The sequence below is a fragment of the Octopus bimaculoides genome, chromosome 6, assembly GCF_001194135.2.
Source record: "Octopus bimaculoides isolate UCB-OBI-ISO-001 chromosome 6, ASM119413v2, whole genome shotgun sequence".
NCBI classification, from domain to species: domain Eukaryota; kingdom Metazoa; phylum Mollusca; class Cephalopoda; order Octopoda; family Octopodidae; genus Octopus; species Octopus bimaculoides.
The window spans coordinates 96,815,690-96,830,262 of NC_068986.1; the positions used below are offsets into that span (position 1 = coordinate 96,815,690).

The 14,573-nt window shown below is 35.2% G+C and overlaps 1 protein-coding gene across 6 annotated transcripts in view; it reads right to left on the reverse strand.

Annotated features, from left to right (window-relative positions):
- LOC106879970 (zinc finger protein 708) overlaps positions 1-14,573 on the reverse strand; it is a 45,794-nt gene that overhangs the window by 10,679 nt on the left and 20,542 nt on the right. For 2 of the 6 annotated variants that reach the window (XM_052969003.1, XM_052969001.1), the window contains exon 3: positions 8,094-8,234. The gene's annotated coding sequence lies outside the window, so the exon portion shown is untranslated. Of the gene's footprint in view, positions 1-8,093; positions 8,235-11,990; positions 12,431-12,450; positions 14,341-14,573 lie in introns of those variants that run through there. The other 4 variants (XM_052969005.1, XM_052969004.1, XM_052969002.1 and 1 more) reach the window with 4 other exon arrangements.

The window sequence follows — 14,573 nt, forward strand, 5'->3', positions numbered from 1 at the left end:
CTTAAGACCATCAGAAATATTAAGATATCAGCCTCTACCCACGTTGTCATGCTTTGATTAAAAGGTTACAGCATAGATTAGATTACTTAGATAAGTACTGATGACTGAAAGGTGTAAAAGAGTACTACTTCAATTTCCAGTGCTCCATGATTTCAGCACCCATTCACACACCTGAGCAATTCTTTTCTACTCTAGGCACAAGGCCCGGGATTTTTGGGGAGTGGGAGTAGTCAGTTAGATCGACCCCAGTATGCAACTGGTTTTACCCGAAAGGATGAAAGGCAAAGTCGACCTCGGTGGAATTTGAACTCAGAACACACCTGAGCAAGAAAAACATTTACAGAAATGAACTTGTGCAATGTTTCACCTCTGAATTTCTTTTTAATTGTGAGAATGAATCAAGGGGTTTAGTCGTTACCACCAAAATTAATTTCCCTTGCATTTTCTCTCTCAGTATTCAATTAAAAGTGAGAATATGTTGTTACCAGCATTAAAATTTTAGTAACTTGATCAATCTGTCATTGAACAAGGACTTTAATTTCATTTGATACACACTTTGCTATCATTTATATGGAGAGTTGCAAGCGTGGCATATGAAGTCAACTTATTTTAATAGAACTTTTATGAGTACATTTCCGTAAATGTTTTTCCTGTCATACCCTGCTCCCCACCCCCCACATGCACATATACGTATGCGGATACACATGGATTAAGTCGCATTTTGGAAGTATGTTAAAGTTTTTATCATTTTGGAATGAAAACCACAAATACAGGTGCTGAGCCAGTGACTAAACTAGTAGTATTTTGTTGGGATTAATCCAATGAATTGACAGCAAAATAATTGCTTCTATCAGAATCATTTACCTTTAAAGCAAAAAAAAAAAAACAAAAACAAAAACAAAACAAACCCAACATATACGACAGGTATGTAGAATATATTTTGTGTACTTCTTTCTCTGTTCATTCGCCCACAAGCACAACGATTCTCCAGACATTTAGCTGTTATTTTTAGCACATCGAATTTTGTGGTGAGGGCTTCACATGCCATGGTCCTTTTGCTGTTTCACTATAAGTCTATGCATGTGGAAACAGACTAAACAGCAATTCATTTTCACTTTTAGACAGCGGGACAGGGTGTGGATCAATTTTGGAGTTTTTCATAGAAAAATTTGAAATTAAAATCTGTTTATCCCCCGTATTCTTAATCTCCGTATTTTTCCATGTAGATTGAAAAAACAAATTTAAAAAAAAAGTTAGAAATTAAAAATCTTAAAAACATGATTTTTTTTTGCATATTTGGAATCACCATCATCAAAAACATAGGAATCTAGTGAAGAAGAAAAAAAAAAATTGGAAAGGTCAGTTTAGGTGGGGGTGACTATCCTCCAATTCCACTGCATTTTCTCCATTATGTGTATTAACTTGTGCTTACATAAAAAAACATTTTCAGAAATTGTCACAAATTGTTACATTTTTCTAAGTGTGAACCAATATACGTCCAATTATTCAACTTTCACTCAGAATGGCTTAATACAAGTTTCAAAATAGAATATAATGAAGGTAATGTTGACCTGTGTCTTTGATTCCCATGGTATCGTGTATGTTGAATATGCACTACAAAATCAAAGAGGATAGACATCACCTTTGTGATGCTGTGTGTTGAAAGCAAGCAGACATGTAGGTGGCAAAGAATTGGCAACTTCACCATGACAATGTGCTTGCTCATTCTGCCCACATAATCCAAGTTTTCTTGGTCAAGGACAACACACCATTTACTCAATAGACTCCCTACTTGGTAGTATGTGACGTCTGGCTCTTCCCCAAACTGAAAATCATGCTAAAAGGGAAGTAATTTGAGTTGCAAAAGGAAATTACGAAAGCGACAGTGGAGCTACATAGCATCCCAAAGGTGTTACCACCAGTGGCAGGACCACTGGGAGAAGCGTATAAACTCTCCAAGGGGAGTATTTTGAAGGTGATTAAATAAAATTCGTGAAATGAACAAAATTGTTTTTTTTGTTATGCTCAATGGTCAGAAACTTTTTGAATGCATCTCATATTTGAACGTATATAATGGATAGATACATATGGAAAAGTGAACATTAAATGACAATAATAATATACATATATGAATGTATATAATGAGGGTATATAAACATATATATTACTGTTGACATGAGATAATGATTAAGGAGAAATAGATAACGAATAATACACTGATGTGAGATAATATTTATTTATGCATGTATTTAATAAGGATAGTTGTTATTCCACCTTAACCAATAAAATGAATTTTCTGTCATATCAAGTGTCAATCCAATCAAGTAATCATTTCTTCTGTAAATTACAATTTATTATTTTCATTTGTTTGTGTGATGTTGAGTGGTCTGGTCACATAAAATTCTTTTTACATCAGCCAGATGGTATTCTCCAGATTGTTGTTGATGCTTCCACTATGTGTATCTGTGGTATGATTTGTGAAGACTATATCCAGGACATGAAAAACTTAATATACAATATATCTTGTATATCATAAATTTAGCTCTTGATGCTTTCATGTGCCAGACCAGCCCTGATTCAGCAAACCAAATATAGAACTCTGAAAGCTTTTAATATATCAGTGATGAATTTGAACAATTGTTGATTCGGTTAGGAATATTATTCTGAAGTATACAATGTGATCCATATTAAATCTTAGATTTCCAACACAAAGATCATGGGTTCTTTTGAGATGTCATCATCATACATGGTTTTACATGCTGGTATGGTTAGGACGAGTCTGTTTTAGCACAGCATCTCATCATTTCCCTTGTGAGGTTCAGCATCTTGAGATTAACTATCATCACTTCAACAGGCTCCTTCCCTGGGGATTGCTTGATACTTCTTCATCTGCCATCTTTCATACACCTCACATGTACATACCAGTGCAGTCTTTTCTCTCTTGCACACAAAAACTGATTTCTCTAACGCTCATTTTCCCTCTCAATCGTTTCATCTCTTGTTCACACTGACATTACATAGCCACAGGAGAATACTAGCTTCGTTTCTTTCCAGCTTGCATACCACACACAAACATCATACAACATACCCAAAGAAACTTATCAACAGAGGTAATACTTCCCTAAACTTTTTCCACCTGTTCCTAACTCTGGCTATGTTTTTACACCTACTTCTACTCCCCACTGTTCATTTGGTCACCTAAATAAAAGAAACGGTTAACTAATTTTAAGGAGCCTTCTGGTTAATTAAAGAACTAAATTTCCTGGGTGTTTTTATTGTTAACTACTGTGCATCTGTTGCTTTTCATCGGTCAGCTTGTCTGAAATCCCACTGCACTCATAGTTTATATAAGATGTATCCTGTATAGTTTGGTGGTTCAGTGACAAAAGAGTGACAGCCTAAAGTTTAGTTATTAAGTAGTTACAGTGATTATGACAACAACTGAATGTTTGTATATACACAATGTCCATAGTTAAGATACTAAAGACTTCTTGTTAGCTAAAATTACCTCTCTGATCATAATTACAAATTAGTCCTGTAATTAATATATCAGACTTTAGATATCATAGCATAATATTTACAATGTATGTGTCCAGTATCAATTAATAAAAACTGTTTTTTTTCTAATACAAAGGTTATATATTTTACCCTAATTACTAGGAAGTGGATTAAACTGGATACAAAAGTAATGATCAAAAATGGAAGCTTTCATTTTCCAACTATATTTCTAAAATGAACAACTCTTAAGAAGACAGTAAATTTCAGTTTATTCTGAGAGTCTTAGACCTTTGATTGCCATTCCTTCATATTTATTTCTTCTGTTACTAAGGATAAAAAATAAAAAACTGCTCCTTCTCCTGAAGAAAGTTGATACTAACACATTGAAACTTTATACATTGTATAATTCACAAGTGAATATTAAACATGCTATATTGAATTGAAATCTTCAAAAAAGTTCCACCTGTATACAACATTAATTCTTCAGTCTGCTTAAAATGAGCTCAACATGCAAATTCCAGGAAAAGTTATTTGATAGTTTCCCAAATATCTGGAATCATCTACAACAATAGTTTACCCAGTATATGTGTGAGGCTCTTTTCTCAATTCTGCATCTGATCAAGTCTGAAGAAAGAAACAGACTTTGTGGTAAAGCAGATTTATGTCAGTCAATTTTCAAAACAATAAAAACATACTGAAAGCCAGTAAAGGAAACACAATTCTAGTCATATCATTTATAATGTTACTGCTAGTTGTGTTAACCCAACACTTCTCTAGATTTTTGCTTATAAGTGTAGATGGTGAAGAGAGAAAGAGAGTGAGATTTATTTGCAAATGTCTTCATAGAAAGAATAAAATGATAACATTTTAATTTCAAAATTTCATTACAGAAAGAATGTTTCTGAAAGTGGGAAATTGTTACAAATGTAGTATTTGTGGGAAAATATTTACTACAAAATGTAACTTATCTGTTCATAGGTGCACTCATACATGGAGAAAGCCATACCACTGGGAAAAAATATGTAGGAAAACATTTTCTCAGTTTGGTAATTTAACAAGGCATAAACGTATTCACACTAAGGAAAAATAATACAAGTGTGATTATTGTAGGGAAAGCTGTTTCTAATAAGAGTCACTTTCGAAGTGAGAAACCATACCACTGTGAAATATGTGGAAAATCATTTACTAAAAATGATCCTTTAACGGAACACAAACGTACTCACACCGTGGAGAAACCAGTTTACCATAAAATGTGAGAAACAGTTTTCAATTAGGGGTATTGGGGTAAAATGACACCTCTGTGAAATTTGTTGAGGAATTTTTGTCACAATTCGGTCACTTATCTCCCTATAAATCTTCTTCTGCTGGATAAAAATCATACAGTTGTGATATTGTGGGTAATTATTTACTGATTGTAGTTATATAACTACTCATAAATGTAAATTTTATAATGAAGCTTCATTTGAAATATTGCCATTTATGTAAACATAAGTTTTTATTACACAGAAATAAAACTAAACAACCGTGACAATTGAATGTTAAAAATTCAAGTGTAAAAAATGGTCTGTGGAATTTGTGGTAAATCAATTTCTGAGACTAGTTACTTCTTAGGTAATGCAGATGTGTAACAAGTTATGATTAAGCTGTTTTACTACTACTATTTTTGTTGTTTATCCTTGAATATATTAGTTCTTAGATGCTATTGTTGCTGTCATTCTAACTACCAAATGAGCTCTAAATTCCCAGTCAAAATTTAACAGGATACTTCTTTAATAAAATATGAACCAAACCCTTCTATATGATACCCATGTCTACTGATTACTCCTCAGATTTTATGAGAAATTTTTCAACCATTTCACTATTTACTACTAAAAGTAATATTTCAATAAATATTATACTGACAAATATAAACATTTACCTTAACCATTTAGCATTTAAACCACACATATCTGGCCTAATTATTATCCCCCATTTTATATTCAAACCAGCCAGATCTGTCCTCTCACACCTAGCTTACAATGTCATTCTAAAAATAAACAATCACATCATCAAAGTCTTGAAGCTACAAGATAATGCACGATCAAATCAAAACAGTATGACTAAGCCTTACATTTGGAAGAGTAATCTGAATGCTAAAGGGTTAAACTATAAAAGCTGGTATATTTCTACGAAGGTCTACTGGTATTAGGGTTAGGGGTTACACTTTGTGAGAAAGTATGGTGGGTCACTACCATATCCTCCAATTACAAACGACACAGTTAGCAATGAGTAGACTTCATCAATATTTTAATAAATGCACATGATGTAACATGCATTCCATATTCCCATCTTAATAAAATGCAGCGACCTGTGTTCCCTGCAAAAAAGGTTTAAAATTAGAATGGTTCTCTTTGGCAATGGTGCAACATCAACTACACTCTTCTTCAGTTGCTGCAATGAACATTTATTCCTGCTCAACTTCTATGAAACTTTTCTTTCAGTAATATTTCCTAAACATAATTTCTGTACCATATGAGAAGTATGTGCTTCAGTATAGTGGAGGCGCAATGGCCCAGTGGTTAGGGCAGCAGACTCACGGTCATAGGATCGCGGTTTCGATTCCCAGACCGGGCGTTGTGAGTGTTTATTGAGCGAAAACACCTAAAGCTCCACGAGGCTCTGGCAGGGGTTAGTGGCGAACCCTGCTGTACTCTTTCACCACAACTTTCTCTCGCTCTTACTTCCTGTTTCTGTTGTGCCTGTAATTCAAAGGGTCAGCCTTGTCACACTCTGTGTCACGCTGAATATCCCTGAGAACTACATTAAGGGTACACGTGTGTGTGGAGTGCTCAGCCACATGCACGTTAATTTCACGAGCAGGCTGTTCCGTTGATCGGATCAACTAGAACCCTCGACGTCGTAAGTGATGGAGTGCCAACAACAACAAGCTTCAGTATAGCAATGACCCCGAGAGTGATAGAACAGAGAATAATATCCTCAAATCAGAAACCTGGCCTGAATGCTTGCAACAGAGTGCACTCTGCTTAAGGCGTCCATGAGCTAAGTGGTGGTGTTAATCTGGATGACAGATTAAGCCAAACTATCAAGTAGGCTACAGCAACATTTGAATTTTAAATACGAAAAGCTAGAACAAATATTGCAAGGTCCAATGTTCTAATAATTCTGTCAATCCACTGCCTAAACTAGTACTCTATTTATGCCATGGCAAGCTTTGAAATCAGAATGCAAGAAACTTAAATAAATACTAGAGTATCCATCTCAATGCTTTAACAACTCTGCTAATTAATAGGTAGGATTCTGTTCGTTTTTTATATGTTTTTCGATGTTAGCAGGGTTAGAGAGCATTGTTTTACAGTCATATACCCTTCCTGACACTAGCCCTTACCTGTTTCTCAACTAAAGGATTTCTCATTTGACACACCTTAGAAGATATATAAACAGGTGATCTACTGACAGGGGAAGTACGAAGAGAACACCATGCAAGCAACAACTTTCAACCAAGCAAACAGCAAATGTAAATAAACACACAGACACATGTATATGTATATACAAGTTTCTTTTTCAGTTCCCATCAACAAAATCTCCTTACAAGACTTTGGGCAGCTTGAGGCTATAGTAAAAGACACTTGTTCAAGTGTTATATAGTGAGACTGAATCCACAACCATGTGGTTGGGATGCGAATTTCTTAACACAGCCATGAATATACATATACATAGTCATCATCTTCAACATTTAATGTCTGCCTTCCATGCTAACATGGGCTGGATGGTTTGACACGAGCAGGTAAGCCAGAGGACTGCACCAAGTTCCACTGTCTAATTTGGTTTGGAAATATACCGTATAGAATATAGTAACTTCTGCTATCTCTTTAATCTGAACTTGGGTTTCTTAATTACTGATTAATCTAAATAAACAGTGTTGTTCAAGAACAATTCTTTTTAATAAGTAGCCGTTGCCATACATTCCTCAGCCATGAGAACTTTCCACTGACAACAATGACCCATTCTCATCCAGGATTCATTGTTCACTCACATCACATAACTATACAGCCATCTCTCATATACATCAGCTGCTGATGCCTTTAATACTTATATTGCATTACATTTCTTCAAATGTATCATACAAACTGCTTTGCACTTTTAAAAAAAAATATATACTCATAGGAGAAAGATGAGTACCCATGACATTTGCAGGTCTTCTTGAACCAGTGACACTGATGCTGTCCATGCTCAATGTCAGCATGTTTTAGTTGATACCTTCAGGAAATCATAAGCAAGGAAAGAATTCCAGAGGGTTGCAGTTCTAAGGTGGAAGGATTGAGGTTTAGAGTAGAATCTGGTGAGGAAAAGCAGGAGAGGTAGATTGACCTGTGTAGAGAGTGTATACAGCTTGTCAATTCAGAGTTGTGGAAACTGTTGTAGCTATAAAAGAGACAGAGAGAGTGTGTGGGAGTAAATAATTTAACAATGTAGGAATATATTTATATAAGAAATACAAACAAGCTTTCTTCAATTATAAAGCTCACAAATTTTAATACATAAAATAAGAACCATCTTAGAAAGTATCATTAGTTATAGTGTGTAAACAGACTCACCATGCTGTAATGTCCATATTGTCTTTAAGACTATGCTCCAGTGTCTCTTGCCTCTTCTAGTAAACCGTTATAGATATGGACATACAAATTTATCACCAACAGTTTCACAAAGATTCTGTTAACAGAGCAGTGTAAGCCATGCTGTATAAATGATAAAACAATACAATATATTGAATTATATAACAATACAGATTTAAGTATAAGAATCATTATCTTTACTCCTCCTGAAACAAAAAGGCTTAACCACATGTGAAATGAAGAGAACTTCTAATTAAATTTTCATGTTAATATCAACATTGGTTTTATGGTGTATTACTATCATTATTGACAATATTCATATTTGATTTCAAAGGAAATAAATCAGTTATTGCCTGCTAACCACCATACTTCATTGTTATATTTACCTAACTGGAAACTAAAGATACAAGCTAGGATACACTATTTTATTAACATACTGTTTGTTGGCATATCTATTAAGCTTGACATCAAAAACAAGGTATATGTCATTCAATTAATTTTCTACCACTAGAAACTAGATAGTAACTGAGATCAGGATGGTTAAATGCTAAAAATTTATACTGATTTACATAAAGCTGTCTGACTGAACAACCAAAACAGGCCATGATCAAATTGTGCAAATTTTTTCAAAATATCTACCTAGCTGGAGATTGAAGGCTATGCTACTCCATGAGTAACTGTACATGCCAAATGATACCGGACACATGGATGTCAGAACATGTGATGGAATAATGAAGCTGAGATTAGTCATAGGCAACAGTGATCATCTTTTCATATGTACCACAATCAGACTTGATAGATGAGCAAAAGAATTGTTTCTGTACAATTTCCTTGCAGAATACCTCAATAACAGAAAAGATGACTTCTTTGTTATTGACGGGTAGCCTCAGGTCAGCCTTGAACAAACAGTCCACAGATATCAGACTAGTTGGCTGAACAAGGCATGAACCACAAATATATCTTATCAATTTATTCCATGTCTTCATCTATCCAAAGAAATGACCATACCGCACATGCTCCAAAGACCATACTGCACATGTTGGCATGCAGTGAGTAATCATACGAAGTGCAGTATGAGAGTCTGGACATTTTGCATCCATTCTAGCCAAATCAGTCAAGGAGTACTCACTCAGAAAGCGACATTTACTGTTCCTCTGCACTTACTGTTGGTTATATACATTGCAGTACTGTTTTGAGTCAGTGAGGCTAATGATGTTGCAGCTCTTTCTGTGTGTATGTGTTTTTTATATTTGTCTGGGCTCAGTGGGAGAGACAGTGTTTTAGAATGTTTTTGTAATGGTACTCTAAGTCTTATGCATTTGAGTCTCTGAACATAATTTTTTCATTTAATAGACTAATAGTTCAAGATTCCTGTTGCAACATAGCTATTTGTAGATTCAGGGGGCTTTTCACTCTTAATACTTATATTAGTGTACAAAGAGGTGCTGAAAAGTTCCTGGTTTTAAGGGTATCACGAAAGGCCTGGTTGCAGGCCCAATCTTCTGAATTCTTTTACAGAGCTTAGGAAAACTGAAGGACTGTTGCAGTAAGTGTGTGAATTTGAGAGGGGAATATTTTAAACAAAATCTTAACTGATCCTCCTGTATTTTCTTTTGCCCAAAGCCAGGAACTTTTCAGCATCCCTTTGTAGGTGGTCCATGTAAATCTGTTAATCATGGAAAGTGAGCTGTTTTGTGTTCTTTGTAGTGGACTGATTAGGACCTCAGGCAGGACTAATATAGCAGTTAACTGATGTTTTTCTTCAGTCTCAAAGTATTCTGTAGTATTATTTATTGTTATGTGGAGGCCCAGTGGTTAGGGCAGCGGACTCGCAGTCATGGAAAAGCAGAGGTTAAAACAATGATGATGATATCTCTATCACAAAAAAAAAAAAAAAAATAATAATCAGAAAACCGTCCCGAGAGTAGTGCTTTGACTAACATATGGAATTATAGGTCATAATCAGGACGCGTTTCTGTATAATATGGAAAATTGATTAGTATTTATTAAGAGTTGATATAAATACATAAATTTTAAATCTGTATAATATATATATATATATATACAAAAAGACATTTCCAAAAGTCTCCTTCAGTCTGAACTCCAAACATATTATTCATTAGTGGTATAATTTTCAGTTTTCACTTATTTCACTGTTTCTACACGTTTTGGTTTTTTTAAAATCATACCCATTCTCTATTTTGCCAGGTATGAGAGGAGTAGAAACCTAACTCCTGCCTGTTAACAAAACCAGCAATTTCAGGGAAGTGGCTAAGTTGGTACTTATTTTATCAACCCTGCTAAGCATTTTGTTCAGCGCAGTAACGATTCTGCCGGCTCATCACCTTCACAAATAAGTATATATTGAAAATTAACTTAACACAAAACAGAACTCCCGTATATGTGTCGAAATATATCCTAACTGTAACAATCAGTAGAAATCTTGGCACTGTCATGGTATTAGCTGTCAGAAGTGAAAGTAGAAAAATCTGACAAAGAACATTACTGCTGGTTTGAGTTGATTCTCTGGCTACTGACAGCTAATACCATGACTGGCCGGAGCGAGCTAACTGTTTGTCTGTCTGTCTGTCTGTCTCTCTCTATCTATCTATCACTCGAAAGTTATTGAAACAAATTTGACACCTATATCAATGCGTTTGAAAACACACAGAGTATAAGGGTACTACTAAATTCTCTCTGTTGAAAATTATATTTTAAATAATTTGCAATTTCAGAAAATATATTTTTATATTAAATTTGCGTTTTCTAATTTGATAAATTCTACGGACACAAACAGAGGTGAACGAGTGATAGATAGATAAATATATAGAGAGAGTGAGATAGACAGACAGATAGCTCCGGCTAGTCAGTAGCCAAAGAATCAACTCAAACCAGCAGTAACGTTCCTTGTCGGTTCTACTTTCAATTCTGACAGCTAATACCATGACAGTGCCGAAACCTTCATTTCAATTAGAAAAGAAAGAAATATTTATTTCTCACTTTACCGACTATAATGTATAACTTAACAAAAATAAATACAATGTTTTGAATTTCACCTTTGCTTGTTCGAAAGTTATTTGCAAGATATTCTCTTGGCATTTCTCCAGTCACTATATCACCCATATGCTTCGTATCTTGAAAAAACAAGTAAGGCAAAGAAAGGTGATCAATTCCTGATCACTGCCTATTATACCGAGTGGTATCTTTAGTGCTTCATAATTATGTCTATACTATAATATAATGGAGTTTAATCAATGCATTAGATAAGTACTATTATTGCACAACGCATATCCCACTGATTTACGTTTCTTTATATACCGAAGTACAATGACACTTCTTGTCCGTATAACTTAACAGGTGACACATTTCCAACGTTAAAACCAATCTTTACTAAAGGCAAAATCTAACACAAGCCAAACACCCCCGCTTGTTCCTTATTAATGATTTCTGGCAAGAGCAAGTCGTCCATTTATATTAACCCAAGTTTTCTCAGAAAGCTGTTATTGTTAAAATAGCATTTATATGATGTAAAGAAAATCCAAGTGTTGGATTTTGTTAGTGGTTAACTCTGATGCATTAGATCAAGGGCTTTGTAGTGATATTCATCCTGTCTTTTGAGTTTTTCTTTAGACATAATACACATAGAACATTATAGCGTTCTCTTTTCTTTTAAAACAAGTTAGCACTGGAGGGAGATTTGGCTGTTATTTCTAGTAAATCGAGCTGCAACGTAGAGGTTACGTCTTCACCTTACGCTGTCTCTTGAACTGTTAAAAAGTAAAGCAAAAAGTCTTCATATTTTAGTCTTGAACTGTAATTAGATCAATAGGGCTTGCGCAGTTGTGTGATGCATTATAACATTTAATTGATATAACTTACAGTGATAACATGCATACCTATGAATTTGTAAAATCAAAGATTCAATATTCATCTTTTTTTCTCAGCAGAAGATGTATGCATTTGCAATTCATCCATGCTACAAAAAGAGTTACCATTTTTGTAGTTGACAGACTTACTATGTCAAAACGTCCTTGTCTTGTTCGTTAAGTATTTCATTTCTCTTTTTTCTTTTCTTCATTTTGAGTTCTCACCCTTGCCTTTGTCAAACGTTGTTCCAAACGTTATCTCAACGTAATGGGGAGAACATTACGGTTAAATATAATTACTGTGGTGCTAACATTAAGTTTCGAGCACCATGGACATACATACAGAGCTATCATCGCTGATAGTTTCGTACTTATTCATTTAACAGACCGGTGTAACTAATGTTGGGAAAATGATATAATATATTATCTATGTTTAGTTATAAACAGGTATAGAAGAAATTTCAAAGCTTTACCATTAGGGAAAGAATCGTCGCCGACGTCAACTTAGACTTTCATTGTTTCGAAGTCTATGAAATAAAGTACCAACGCAATACTAGGATCACTGCGCCTCCCATCAAAATTTCTGGCTTTGTGTCTAAATTAGAAACAATCACTTATAAATTGCACACTGAGTAAAATGAAGAGAAATTAATATTTCTTTTCGTAATGTATGTATGCATATGCGTGTGTATAATTTTTTCGCACGCAGACATGTTAAGGGAAATAACTCATGTCAGACAACGGCATAGAATAAGCTAAAAATACTGAAGGAATGACGTACGCAACTCCACCCACCACAAAATAAAAAAAAACATTGAAATTTATTTTTTATTTGTATTTTTACTTTACTATTTTTTTTACAGAATCGTAATCACTGTTATTTAAAAGACAGATCTCAAGAAATTTTCAAGGGATAAAATGTTACCGCTGGTGCTTATTTTGCAATTTTACTGACTTTCCATCAATACTTCTTACTTTTGTTGTTCCTTTCCTCTGATTTTTTAAACTTTTAGTTTGTTATGGACCATTAGTTCTCAGTTAGAGTTTTGCATTCATGGTCGCGGTTTCGATTCCCAAACAGAGAGGTGCTTTATGTTCTTGAACAAAATATTTCATCTCACGATGCTCTGCGATCACTGCGACAGCTGACATGTACACACCGTGCACCTGTTCAGACAACGTCTATGGAAGGAGTGAACTTATCTACAGCACGTTGCTGGTCTTCCTTTTCGTAGTAGGCGCGTCTCCTTTGTGCATAAAAGTGCAAATAGGGTAGTGCTACTAAGGAAATTGGCATGCAGGACTTTAAGCACATCTTTAATCTAGGCTAGCACCTACCACCTCTGCACGAGATTTCAGCATTATATCTCTACTTACGTCTGTCTAAGCAGATGTCCCTCGCGTCTTCAATTTCATCGTTTCCCACCTCTGCTCGGGCTTGTGCTACATTTTGCATTGCACATTTTATTTTCATGCGGTTTATTTTGAATCCTACTGTGAACTCTTTGTGTTCTCTTCTGTCAGCATGGTCTGCGGCAGCTGATTCGAAGTTTCTGCTATGACCATAATGACATCTGTTACATAAGTAATGTCGTCATTATGACTTTCTATCCATAGTTTAAAATTTATTTTTAAGTAATTTCAAAAATTTCTTAACTTCTCCCCTTGTGATTGTGTAAGTGATTGCCGATCAGGTTCACTTTGGTTTAGGTCTTTAAAATGTCGTGTCTATCTTGTTTTGCTTTCTGTTTTAAGACAGTCGCCTTTGCAAGCACCTTCCACAGTTATTTCCATATCTCGAGAGTTACTTGACTATACAGTTCTTCAATCATTTCTTGCAGCAGTACTTTCTGTGATTTTTTGCCTGGCTTCAACCCTGTAACGGGACTTTCACCAGCAGCACTCACACAGGTTCTATCTCCACACTGTTTGTGAATTACTTCACCATGGATAACAGCAAATAAAACTTGCGACAACCTTCTGTAACAAGTAACCGGCAGCAGCATTGAAGCCACAACTATTACACGACATGTGCCTCTCCCTGGCTCTGCATTGCCGCCACAACTTCTTGTTACAGCACCTCAACCACTGTGTACCTTGAATACGAACTGGTATTTACCATCCTTGTGTCTGGACTTTCTTCTAACGTCCTCATAGACTCTTTTCTACGCTTTGTATTTCTCGCACACACATACGTCCATGTTTGTATACACATACACTTTGTTTACAGGACAGCCTGTCTATTATTGTTTATATGTCGCACACACAGACACACAAGTTGACATATCAATAAAATCTTTCACCCCACCTCACCTATTTTCCGGATCCCAAAAAGGGTTTTCTAGCACATTAGGTCACTGGAATTCGTTCAACGAAAAAAAAAAAAAAAAATTCCAATGATTCCGGGATATGGGGGGATCCGGTTTCCCAATCACTTTTTTTCGAACAAAAATAAGGGTTTTGCAACATATTAAGCGGTGAGGGTACTTAATTCCATGCAAAAAATTCGAGTCTTTTTTTGTCTCAGTGAAAATCGCGCGGGTAAAAAGATCAATGGGGGTGGGGGTGAAATTTCTACGGCATCCACCTCACTCCA